The 13972-nt window shown below is 41.2% G+C and overlaps 1 protein-coding gene across 1 annotated transcript in view; it reads right to left on the reverse strand.

Annotated features, from left to right (window-relative positions):
• Positions 1–13972, reverse strand: part of ATP8B4 (ATPase phospholipid transporting 8B4 (putative)) — a 255344-nt gene that overhangs the window by 195036 nt on the left and 46336 nt on the right. The window lies entirely within an intron of this gene.

A 13972-nucleotide genomic window follows, 5' to 3' on the forward strand; every position in this document is an offset into this window, starting at 1 on the left:
CTGTGGTGAGGGGTAGACATGCAGCTTCCTGGGCCAGTGGGGGGTGGGAGTGGGTGGGAGGGATGGGTCACAGTCTTTTGGTGGTGGGAATGGTGTTTATGTACACTCCTAGTAAAATGTAGTCATATAAATCACTAGTTAATTAATATGAGAGGGGGAAAATTAATTGTATGTCTCGAAGTTTTTTAAAACAGACTGAATCTTTTTAATATATAGGCTGTGTATTTGATATGCAGACTCTCTCAAAAGCCTAGACCAAGTAGATCAGAAGCAACCAATAGCACAGCTATATACAAGATACTGGGTACTGTACAGCAAACCCTAAAAAAAGGACTTTTCAAAGTTAACCCAATTAACAAATAATGTGATCATAACATTAACTATCCATTGTCTTTTTGAACCCTAAGACAGCAGGAACCTCACATCTCCACTATAAAGCCTCTACTTCCCCCAGTCCTAGAACCATTGGATAGGGCCCACTTTCCCGTATGCCTCTCCCAATCCGTATCAAATAATATTGCATCTGCCAATCACAACCTAATCAACACAATGATTGCCACCTCAACATGCTTCACTTCAGACTGTGTCCTTCACATGTGGAATGACAACCCTTCAGCTTCATTACTCACGTGAGACCTTTCCTTGCATAGTATACTCTAATTCCATCCCACGTGGTTCACTTTCTAACAAAGTCCCAAAACCTAGATATACACCAGGTTCTGTGAGAGAGAGCATATGTTCACACGTATCCATAAACTAGTGCAAAATATATACCTGAAAGCAGAAGTACACTAGAGTATGCAGTGAGTATCCCCCTAACACTTCCTCTCCACTATTCCAACCTTTGGCTCCATGATTGCTCAACAATTTGTTTGGCTTTGTATGTTAACTCTCTTTTCAGTTCCAGATGTCATCAGGATGCCGGGCAGGCTTCCCTGGACTGAAGACCCCACCAATGTGTCCTGGAGCTCTGCTTCCCCAGAGACCCACCCTACTAGGGAAAGAGAGAGGCAGACTGGGAGTATGGACCGACCAGTCAACGCCCATGTTCAGCGGGGAAGCAATTACAGAAGCCAGACCTTCCACCTTCTGCAACCCACAATGACCCTGGGTCCATGCTCCCAGAGGGATAGAGAGTGGGAAAGCTATCAGGGGAGGGGGTGGGATATGGAGATTGGGTGGTGGGAATTGTGTGGAGTTGTACCCCTCCACCCTATGGTTTTGTTAATTAATCCTTTCTTAAATAAAGGAAAAAAAAAGATTCTTCTCTGGGAGTCAGGCGGTAGCGCAGCGGGTTAAGCACACGTGGCACAAAGCACAAGGACTGGCATCAGGATCACGGTTTGAGCCCCCAGCTCCCCACCTGCAGGGGAGTCGCTTCACAGGCAGTGAAGCAGGTCTGCAGGTGTCTGTCTTTCTCTCCCCCTCTCTGTCTTCCCTACTCTCTCCATTTCTCTCTGTCTTATCCAACAACAACGGCATCAATAATAACTACAAGAATAAAAAAACAAGGGCAACAGAAGGGAATAAATAATAAATTAAAAAATTATTTAAAAAAAGATTCTTCTCACAATTGGGTCTTGAACAAGTTGGGAAAAAACATACAGAATAGATGTGAGAAGATCATTAAGTATGTCTTTGAATTAATCCAGGTGAGAGACAATGGGTAAGTTGAACCAGAGTGGTGGCAAAAGGAATGAGGATGTGTAATAGTAAGAGTGATAGTACTTTGCTGTGTCTTTCCCTCTTTCTCTTACTAAAAAAAGGGGGGGAGTTGGGTGGTAGTGGGCGGTGGCGCAGTGGGTTAAGCACAGGTGGCTCAAAGCGCAAGGACAGGCATAAGGATCCTGGTTCGAGCCCCCGGGTCCCCACCTGCAGGGGAGTCGCTTCACAAGCGGTGAAGCAGGTCTGCAGGTGTCTATCTTTCTCTCCTGCTCTCTGTCTTCCCCTCCTCTCTCCATTTCTCTCTGTCCTATCCAACAACTACAATATCAATAACAACAACAATAATGACTACAACAATAAAAAAAGGGAATAAATATTTTTAAAAATGAAAAAAAAAATCTGACATCTAAAAGCCATCCTGTTTTGCTGCCAGATGTAACCTACATTTTACTATACTCACGAGGCTGGGTGGTAGTGCACCTGGTTGAGCGCACATGTTACAACACACAAGGACCCATGTTCAAGTCCCCAGTCCCTACCTGCAGGGAGAAAACTTTGCAAGTGGTGAAGCTGTGTTTCAGGTGTCTCTCTGTCTCTCCCTCTCTATCACCCCCTTCCCTCTCGATTTCTGGATGTCTCTATCCTATAAATAAAATAAAGATAATAAAAAATGTTTTTAGAAACGCACATGTTATATTTTACTATACTCCCCTTCCACTCAGCTAAAAGCCCTCCAGATTTCTTTGTCTCTCAGTCTGTATGGATTCAGTTCCCATCCCTAACTCCAGGCTTCAGTCCAATTATATTAATTCAGCTACATGGTCCAGCCTCCCAGTTACAATGTTGAGCTTAGGGATCAGCACATGGTTTACGCCAATTCTGGGAACTGGTTGGGGGTGAGGGCTTTCCCTCTCTTACTGTATTTCAATTCGGAATCATGTAGACCCAGAGGGTCACTGACAGCATCTTGGGACCAAGAGCGAGGAGGCTGCCAAGAATAAACTCTACACTGAAAATACTGGGCCAAGAAATGCAGAGAACAAAAGTCGATCAAGCCTCTTCTAAGGCTAGGCTATCTCCAAACTTCATTTATATGATCTGTTCATTTATTTTATAGGCCAAATCACTTGAAGTTGCTTTACCTTTTACTCCCAACCAAACACCAGGCAAGTGCATTGATAAAATATACAAGGTGACTTTTTACTTTAATATAATAGTGTACTTTTATCTCTGCTTTTGCTTCAAAGAATGAGTCATGGTGGCCTATGTTTGGTGGCTGTCTGGGGACACTGCCTATGTCTGTGACTCCCATGGGTCAAACCCCTAGAGCTTTCACAATGTGTACCACAGTTTCAGCATTATCACAGAATGTTCCCACATTTGATGAAATATACCATGATCTCTGTAAAAAGAAACTGACAGGAGGGGGGGGAGGGGGGCAATGTTTAGTTTTCTTGCTCCAAGAGTGACCAGAAATAGTACTGTTATGCCACAATCAGAACTGCAGAGAGAAAAAGAATCCTGACTCTTAAGGGTGAGGTTATCTCTTTAAGCCATAAAATAAGAACCAAAAAAAGACTGTCCACAGACCACTTGCATAAAAAAAAAAAAAAAAGGAAGTGGCCTAAAGGCATTTGCACCACTCAGGAAATATGTGAAACGCCCATGTTTATGCAAAGATCCCAAAAGAATGCCTGTATGGGACAAGTGGGCCTGGAGAGTGGGTGTCTGGCGCCTCCCTGATATACCAGGCAGAACCACAACTTCTCAGTATAAGTCAAACAGTGCCCACTGCAGAGTCCACGACACCAAGGGTCGGGCACCATGGAAAGATCGCACTCTGTGAACACTTGTTGAGATCCAATCTGATCCCCAGGGTTCTGGAGAAAATTGCATAGTTGCCCCAGGGCTCCAGCTATTTATGTAATGCCCTTGTACAAGAGGTGGAGTTTCAAGAAGTATTAAACAATGTATAGTATGTTATTTGCTATACTCTATCATAATGTGGTGAGGGGGAACCAAGCCACAGAAGCTTTACAGAGAGAGGCTGTTAATGAACACTGGCTACAGCCATCATGACCCATCTGTACCACCACCATCATCATCATAGCTCTCTCCTAAGGCTGGGCTCCTCAATTATAAACAAAAACGTTTCTGAAGAAGGAAAGAGCAGAGGGTGAATTATCCACCTGCCCAAAGTCCATTCATCCATCCAGTAAAATACCTACCAAGTCTCAGACACTAGGTCATTGAGCCACAACTACAAATGTGAATAACAAAAGGTTCCACCCTGCTAGAGGCTGTGTGTCTGCTGGGGTGGGGGGAGGGGGCTTATGGGAGACAATAGGATGGCAGGCCCATGACACAATTTGCAAAAGTGGTCAGTGCTGTGAAGAAAGCAGCAGACAACAGACTGGGAGCAGCAGGTGGGCGCAACTCCCTTTAACTAGCCTGTTTTGTTTTCTTTTCTGAGTTAATGCAACCTCAAGATTATTCTGAGGAAATCACTGGGGCACTATCCCCCAGGGGATGCCCAGAAAAGTCCATTGGGTCATCAGGAAAAAAATAATAATAACACATCTATGTATTTTTAACTAACGGTTTAAAAATTTTTTTTTATTTTTTTCCCTTTTGTTGCCCTTATTGCTTATCGTCATTATTATTGTTGTTGTTATTGCTGTCATTATTATTGGATAGGACAGAAAGAAATCAAGAGAGAGGAGGGGAAGACAGAGAGGGAGAGAGAAAGACAGACACCTGCAGACCTGCTTCACTGCCTGTGAAGCGAACCCCCTGCAGGTGGGGAGATGGGGCCTCAAACAGGGATCCTGATGCCAGTCCTTGCACTTTGCACCACATGCACTTAACCTGAGGCACCACCGCCCAGCTCCCTAATGGTTTTAAAGTTAAGGTTACTCATGTTTAATGCATAGATTTCCTTTTCTACTATACATGTTTATATCTACACACACATACATATGTAAGTGTATAGTGCACGCTTATGTCTATAAAGGATTGTTCATATATATATATATATATATATATATATATATATACATATATATATTATAAAGCTAGTATATGTGTGATTCTTGAAAGGATTTCCTTTTCTAATAGAGAACATGCTCCAAAAACTTTGAAGATTGCTAACTGAACACCAAATGTTCTTACGGTCAAAAGAAATGAATGAGTGAGAGGTGTGTGTGTGTGTGTGTGTGTGTGTGTGGTGTGTGACTGAACATCAGGCACCGGACGGAGAATATGTAATGCTGTATATCAAGGTATGTCATTGTATCTCATGATACACATATATAGTGTGTAACATGGTAATTTACACACCAATAAATATGTATTGCCTTCTTAATGCCAGTGCTGTGCCAAGCAAGGTCTACACAACATCTCATGTAATCTTTTTTTTCTGATATTTTATTTACTCATTTATTTTAGATACAGGCAGAGAGAAACTGAGAAAGATGGGGGAGATAAAAAAGGGATAGAGACTGAGAGACACCTGCAGCCTCGTTTCACTGCTCGTGAAAGGGATTGAACCCCGGTCCATACACGCTGTAATGAGTGCACTCAATTAGGTGCGCCACCCTCAAGTAATCTTCAAAAGCCCAAGAACTGTTACTATTTCAGCACCGGTTCACAGACGAGGAAACTGAGACCTAAAGCAGAGCTGGAAGGACTACTCATAAAAGTAAGGTTTGCAGTAGTACAGCGGGTTAAGCGTACGTGGCGTGAAGCACAAGGACTGGTGTAAGGATTCCGGTTTGAGCCCCTGTAGGGGAGTAGATTCACTGGTGATGAAGCAGATCTGCAAATGTCTATCTTTCTCTTCCCCTCCTCTCTCCATTTCTCTCTGTCCTATCTAACAATGATGATATCAATAGCAACAATAATAACTACAACAACAATAAAAAACAGCAATGGCAACAAAAAGGAAAATAAATAAATAAATATTAAAAAATTAAAAAAAAAAAAAGAAGTGTGGTTTGGTGGACTCACGTGTTTCTCCCAAAGTCAAGTACTTGGAAAGGGGCGGAGGGTGGGGGTGGGAGTGAATCAGAAACAAGAAGTCTCCAGACTTCCTCATGACTAATGAACTCACTAATCCTCCCAGAACACTGATGAAGAGAGGTCCCTCTAAACTAAAGCACAGTAAAGGACACACACTAATTCAGTCAGGAGTAATCACTTTCAGTCCTTTCTAACCAAAGATAGTTTCCAGCCTTGTCTAGGGAAGCCTCATTTCCCCGCTGTAGATCTCAGATAGAACTGGTGAGCCAAGCTTCCAGGGTATGTGTCCACACACGTACACACACACCAAGCAGAACTGTCTAACATCATCTTAAACCTTGTCCGCTTTTCCACCCTCAGGCCCTGATTTAGTGTTTCGGGATCTGAAAGACTATTCTAGAGCTAGTAACTAGCCTATGAATAGTAATTTATCTACAAAGAACTAATTTTGCATAATTACCAGGGGAACAAATTAAGTTTCCCTCTGAGATTAATTTAGTCACACTAATTTTTTTTTCCTCCTGGGTGTTTTAGATGTATATGACATATAAAGACTTTTAAATAGTTCCAGCTAATGTGTTAATTTTTCTTATATGACATCTGAAAAGGAAGCTGAAGTTAGTCTTAAAATTATAGACCTAGTAAGTCTGGCTTCTCTAGAGAGGTGAGCCTAAACAAAAAGAAGGTATATGAGACAGTGGGAAAGCAAGCACTGTGGGTTTTCACAGGGCATTCCCAGTCACCTATTTGCATCCAACTTCGCTTTGCTAAAACTCTTCTATGCCTCTTTCTTGTGTTATAAACCTGTCAATTGCTAGGGAGCAAAGTTTCTCTTTAGTCCATTGGTCTATCTCATTCTGGGGTTCCAGAAGTCTTAGATGACAAGACTGGGCCTTTCTATGACTAATGTAAGGCTGGCTTATTCAGACCCAGTTCATGAACTAAAAGGGTGTCTTTGGACGACTTTAGGCATATAAGCAGCTATGTTTATGAGGACTAAAAATTAGACCATGTTCCTACTGCCATGCATCTGGGAACGAGGCCAATCTTCAGGCAGGACTCGGTATTTATGACAATAACAAAGGCACAATGATAATGTCTAGTAAATAAGGAATAGCACCCATAAAGATTTATTAGCTGAGGTCTTATAATAACAGACTAAGAATCACCTAGCCCTTCCTAAGCCTCTGTCTTCTACTCCCTATAGTAGGATACTACTTCAAAAAATATCAGCTCTGAGATAACAGTGCCCTGCCCCACCCCCAACCCTTGAGACTAGTTGGGAAATTCATACAACTGAATCCCCTCCCTCTGCAGTCAGCTGGGGCAACTGGGAGAGCTCTGACCAATTTGTAGAAGTATCTTTCTATAACACTCCTAGCCCACTTCTCATAAAAGGCTAGGCAATATATTCAAGTTTAGACAAACCGAGCCACCTGGCTTGAGTTTTTTGTTTGGGAGCAGTGAGGTTGTGAGGAAAGACTAGAAGTCTTTTTGGGAAAGAGGGAAGGAAAATTTTCTCCATAGGCATGGGGGAAGTAGGCTTCTTCAAAAGCATCGTTCAGCATTAAAACACAATAGCAATAATAATTACTTCTAAATAAATTACAGTGTCAATCTTTCACTTTTGTGTGATCACATCACACACACAAAGGGTTTAATGAATTTTCACCAAAACGGGAAATCTTGCCTAGGATGGTTTAAGTTAAAACAAAGACTAACCTAATTTTATTTCGGGAAATGGCACCGAGGTTCCTTAATGGCATACTTGAAAGCAGACAATTGTCTTCCCAAAGAGCTCACGTGATGCAGAGGTTCAAGAAGAAGCTCATGTGAGAGCCAGGCACAGCAAGAGAAAATGTGTTGTGGTTTCACATGCGAGTCTCTAACCAAAACTCAGTGGATGGGGCTGGCAGAAAAGCCACCTGGATGTGTCTGTTAGGTCAGGCATGCAAGGCCTTCACATTGCTCTCACCACACTGGAGGGCGTTTCAGTACCGTGTTACCATATTCACATGCACACATGTCATATTCTGTCTTCAAGCTGAAAAAATCATCCCAGAGCAGTGAAGCCCCAATGATGGCAAAAGTAATAATAATTAGTAATAATAATAATAATAACAACAGCAGCAATCATTGGAAGAGCTGTTCTGCATTGCTGAATTGGTCAGTAATGAGCTGGTTCTCAATTCTACATACAGCAAATTCACTAAATATCATCTCTGGATTTTTGAAAGTTGTGACTTTCAGCAAAACAACAACTAACAAAATCAATTCTCCCATAGGAAAACTGAAATAAATAAAATTTAAGTTACTGGGGCAATATTTCTGGTCACAAAATTACCACCAAACTTCAAAATAAAGGCCCAGAGGACATCTAAGAGCTAGGAGTTATTTGTATTCATTCATTCATGCATTCTCCAAACTTTATCTTCCAGTACAGGCTTGTGAGTGGCCAAAGCCTCTGCTTTCAGCTCAAGATATAAGACAGGGCCAGCCCTGGACAGGACACCAGTCCACCACACTCACTCACAGATACCCACGTCACTGGGACAGTGAAACACATCAGTGTATCCAGTGTGCGCTTCTATAGGATGTACAAGGAAGACAGAGGATCCCAAGAAAACCTACGGACATGCAGAGAAAGTGCACACATACTAACAGTGGCCTGGACAGGAGTCAGTTTTTTGTTTTTGTTGTTCTTTTTTTCATTGATGCCATGTTGAAGCCACGCTGAGTAAAATGGCGCTATTAGAGGAACTGTAGTACTACGTGCCAGAGCAAGTTACAGTGGGCTTGGTTTATCTAATAGTGAAATCCCTAGCCCCATTGCTGCACAAATCAACTGAAGCTAGCGATGAGTGTTCAAAACTGCTTTGGAGGGAGTCGGGCTGTAGCACAGTGGGTTAAGCGCAGGTGGCGCAAAGCACAAGGACAGGCATAAGGATCCCGGTTCGAACCCCGGCTCCCCACCTGCAGGGGAGTCGTTTCACAGGCGATGAAACAGGTCTGCAGTTGTCTATCTTTCTCTCCTCCTCTCTGTCTTCCCTTCCTCTCTCCGTTTCTCTCTGTCCTATCCAACAACGATGACAATAATAATAACTACAACAATAAAACAACAAGGGCAACAAAAAGGAATAAATAAATAAAATAAAATATTTTTAAAAAACTGCTTTGGAATAAACTGCTCAGTGCCACCATCACCACCACCACCACCACCCCCACACACACAGAGACATTTCCTAAATGAATGAGTGAGTGAGTGGCTCCTGTCCCCTTCAACCCTTCTCTGCCAGCTTGCTCTGATTCCTTCATCGCTGCTTTTCCACACTCCTCCTCCTGATTCATTCTACCTAAGGTAGGCTTAGGCAGCAGAGTTCATGGGCTACTGAGATAGTTCACCTGGGAAGGCTGCTGGTCTGTCATGCGTTTGATCCAGGTGTGAGCTGGGCCCACACTACACTGAGAGAAGATTCTCTGCTACAGCGCACACTTGCCGTGTGTGTGTGTGTGTGTGTGTGTGTGTGTGTGTGTGTGTGTGTGTGTAACTCAAACTGGAATGGTGGAAGCCCCAGGGAAAAGAAAAGGAAGGAAGGAAAGAAAAGAAAGGGAGGGAGGGAGGGAGGATGGAGGAAGGAAGGAAGGAGGAAGGAAGGGAGAAAGAGAGAAAAAAAGAGAGAAAAGAAGAAAGGAAGGAAGGAAGGAAGGAAGGAAGGAAGGAAGGAAGGAAGGAAGGGGAAACAGAACCTAAGTCCTCCTAGACATGCCCCTACAAAAGCATGTCAATTTCCAGAAAAGCCTAGATATGTTGACGGCTTAGACATTTGTGGGACTATAAAACCGTTCAGTGTCTCTCCCACGGAGAGGCATCAGTGGTGCCATTAAGTATTTAAAGGGGGTAAAGGAGGCAAAATCTAGGAGTCTGGCTATGGCACATGACCTGAAGCCTTTTTGACAAGTTGGTTTTCCCAAAGCTGCTACTGTTGACATCAATAACAATGAAGAATATCAAACCCATTTGACTGTTCCCTTCCCCCAATGCTCCTTTTCAGTGAAATATCACCCTCAGCAAGGAACATGACTCCCAGACAGGACACACAAACACAGGCCAAGCCAGAGCGATGGCCCAGAGCACCCCTGGGCTTCTAAGAAGTGTTCTGATTCCAGACCTGTAGATAGTCCCCACTGGACGAAGATGACTCCAGGGACTCTTGCTAGTCTCATATCTGACATGATAGACTTTAAAATAAATAAAATTTTAAAAGATTGGGATGGACACTACTTAATGCTCAGAGGATCAGTCAATTAAGAGGACTTAATAATTATTAACATCTATGCACCCAATGAGAAACCATCTAAATACATCAAACATCTACTGAAAAGGCTACAGCAATTTATTAACAGCAACACAGTTATAGTAGGGGACTTCAACACCCCACTCTGTCAACTTGTCAGATCATCCAGGCATAAAATCAATAAAGACATAAAGAAGCTAAATGAGGAGATAAATAAACTAGAACTATTGGACATTTTCAGAGTCATTCATCCCAAGAAACTGGAATACACATTCTATTCAAGTCCACATGGGTCATTCTCAAGAATAGACCATATGTTAGGCCACAAAGACAACATCAGCAAATTCAAGAGCATTGAAATCATCTCAAGCAACTTCTCAGACCACAGTGGAATTAAACTAACACTTAGCAATCAACACAAGATTAGTAAGAGTCCCAAAATGTGGAAGCTCAACAGTACACTCCTTAACAACTACTGGGTCAAAAAGGAAATAAAGGAAGAAATCAAAATGTTTTGAGAGTTCTATGAAAATGAAGACACAGCTATCAAAATATTTGGGACACAGCTAAGGCAGTACTGAGAGGGAGGTTCATAGCCATACAAGTGCACATTAGGAAACAAGAAAAAGCACAAATAAACAGCCTGATTGCACAATTTAAATACCTAGAAGAAGAAGAACAAAGGATCCCGAAAGCAACCAGAAGGATAGAAATCAATAATATTGAAAATATGAAAACCATGCAAAAGAAGAATGAAAGTAAATGTTGGTCCTTCGAAAGAGTGAACAAAATCGACAAACCTTTAGCCAAACTCTCAAAAAAAAAAAAAAAAAAAAAAAGGGAGAAGACCCAAATAAATTGGATACTAAATGAAAGAGGAGATATCACAATAGACATGGCAGGAATTCAACATATCATGCAAGGCTTCTAGAACAACTATATGCCACCAAGTTAGAGAACCTGGAAGAAATGGATGATTTCTGAGATCAGACGAGATTGGGTGTGTTCATGGTGGTATGGCCGCAGACTGGATGACTTCCTAGATACCCATGAACTTCCAAAATTAAGTAAAGAGGAAGTAGATAACATGAACAGGCACATCACTGCTAATGAAGTTGAAACAGTTATCAAAAATCTCCCCAAAAATAAAAATCCTGGACCAGATGATTTTACAAATGAATTCTACAAAATCTTCAAAGAAGAACTAATACCTCTACTTTTAAAAGTCTTGCAGAAGATTGAAGACACTGGAAAACTCCCTTCCAGCTTCTATGAAGCCAACATCACTCTGATACCAAAAGCAGACAGGGATACAACCAAAAAAGAAAACTACAGACCAATATCTCTGATGAACATAGATGTTAAAATATATTATATAGAAGTATATAAAATATATATAGAAGTATATTCAAAAGATTGTTCATCATGACCAAGTGGGGTTTATCCCAGGCATGCAAGGTTGGTATAATATACATAAATCAATCAACATGATCCACCACATCAATAAAAGCAAGACCAAAAACCACATGGTCATATCATTAGATGCAGAGAAAGTCTTTGACAAAATACAACATCCCTTTATGATCTAAACACTACAAAAAATGGGAATAGATGGAAAATTCCTCAAGATAGTGGAGTCTATATATAGCAAACCTACAGCCAACATCATACTCAATGGGGAAATGCTTCTAGTACCTCAGATCAGGTACTAGACAGGGATGCCCACTACCACCATTACTATTTAACATAGTGTTGGAAGTTCTTGCCATAGCAATCAGGCAGAAGCAAGGAATTAAAGGCATACAGATTGGAAGAGAAGTCAAACTCTCCCTATTTGCAGACGACATGATAGTATACATAGAAAAACCTAAGGAATCCAGAAAGAAGCTTTTGGAGATCATCAGGCAATACAGTAAGGTGTCAGGCTACAAAATTAACATTCAAAAGTCAGTAGCATTCCTCTATGCAAACACTAAGTTAGAAGAAGTTGAATTTCAGAAATCAATTCCTTTTACTATAGCAACAAAAACAATAAAATATCTAGAAATAAACCTAACCAAAGAAATGAAAACTTATATACTGAAAATTATGAGTCACTACTCAAGGAAATTGAACAAGACACAAAGACATGGAAAGATATTCCATGTTCATGGGTTGGAAGAATTAACATCATCAAAATGAATATACTACCTAGAGCCATCTACAAATTTAATGCTATCCCCATCAGGATCCCAACCACATTTTTTAGGACAATAGAACAAATGATACAAATGTTTATCTGGAACCAGAAAAGACCTAGAATTGCCAAAACAATCTGGAGAAGAAAGAACAGAACTGGAAGTATCACACTCCCTGATCTCAAATTGTATTATAAGGCCGTTGTCATCAAAACTGCTTGGTACTGGAACATGAACAGACATACTGACCAGTGGAACTGAGAGCCCAGAAGTAAGCCCCCACACCTATGGACATCTAATCTTTGACAAAGGGGCCCAGACTATTAAATGGGGAAAGCAGAGTCTCTTCAACAAATGGTGTTGGAAACAATGGGTTGAAACATGCAGAAGAATGAAACTGAACCACTGTATTTCACCAAATACAAAAGTAAATTCCAAGTAGATCAAGGACTTGGATGTTGGACCACAAACTATCAGATATTTAGAGAAAAATATTGGCAGAACTCTTTTCCACATAAATTTTAAAGGCATCTTCAATGAAATGAATCCAATTACAAAGAAGACTAAGGCAAGTATAAACCTACGGGACTACATCAAATTAAAAAGCTTCTGCACAGCTATAGAAACTACCAAACCAAGAGACCCCTCACAGAATGGGAGAAGATCTTTACATGCCATACATCAGACAAGAGGCTAATAAACAGAATATATAAAGAACTTGCAAATCTCAACAACAAGACAACAAATAAGCCCATCCAAAAATGGGGGGAGGACATGGACAGAATATTCACCACAGAAGAGATCCAAAAGACCGAGAAACCCATGAAAAATGCTCCAAGTCTCTGATTGTCAGAGAAATGCAAATAAAGACAAAAATGAGATACCACTTCACTCCTGAGAGAATGTCATACATCAGAAAAGATAACAGCAGCAAATGCTGGAGAGGTGTGGGGTCAAGGACCCCTCCTGCACTGCTGGTGGGAATATAAATTGGTCCAGCCTCTGTGGAGAACAGTCTGGAGAACTCTCAGAAGGTTAGAAATGGACCTACCCTATGATCCTGCAATTCCTCTACTGGGGATATATTCTAAGGAACCCAACACACCCATCCAAAAAAATCTGTGTACACATATGTTCTTGGCAGCACAATTTGTAATAGCCAAAACCTGGAAGCAACCCAGGTGTTCAACAACAGATGAGTGGCTGAGCAAGTTGTGGTATATATATATTACTCAGCTATTAAGAATGGTGACTTCACCGTTTTCAGCCGATCTTGGATGGACCTTGAAAAATTCATGTTAAGTGAAATAAGTCAGAAACAGAAGGATGAATATGGGATGATCTCACTCTCAGGCAGAAGTTGAAAAACAAGATCAGAAAAGAAAACACAAGTAGAATCTGAACTGGAATTGGCGTATCTCACCAAAGTAAAATACTCTGGGGTGGGTGGGTGGGTGGGGAGAATACAGGTCCATGAAGGATAATAGAGGACCTAGTGGGGGTTGTATTGTTATATGGAAAACTGGGAAATGTTATGCATGTACAAACTATTGTATTTACTGTTGAATGTAAAATATTAATTCCCCAATAAAGAAATTTTTTTAAAAGGTCATAGTCCCTTGCACATAGTGTGTACTCAACAGACTATAGCTATCTGTGTCCCAGCACTATGACACTTTATATTGTAAATACTTTTGAGAAGTGTTAATAAATTTTAAAAAATGAAGGAAAAAATTAAAAAAGACTCTGGGGTGGGGAAAGGTTCAGGTCCCAGAACATGATGGCAGAGGAGGACTTAGTGGGGGTTGTATTGTT

This window comes from Erinaceus europaeus, chromosome 16 (genome assembly GCF_950295315.1).
Source record: "Erinaceus europaeus chromosome 16, mEriEur2.1, whole genome shotgun sequence".
NCBI lineage: Eukaryota > Metazoa > Chordata > Mammalia > Eulipotyphla > Erinaceidae > Erinaceus > Erinaceus europaeus.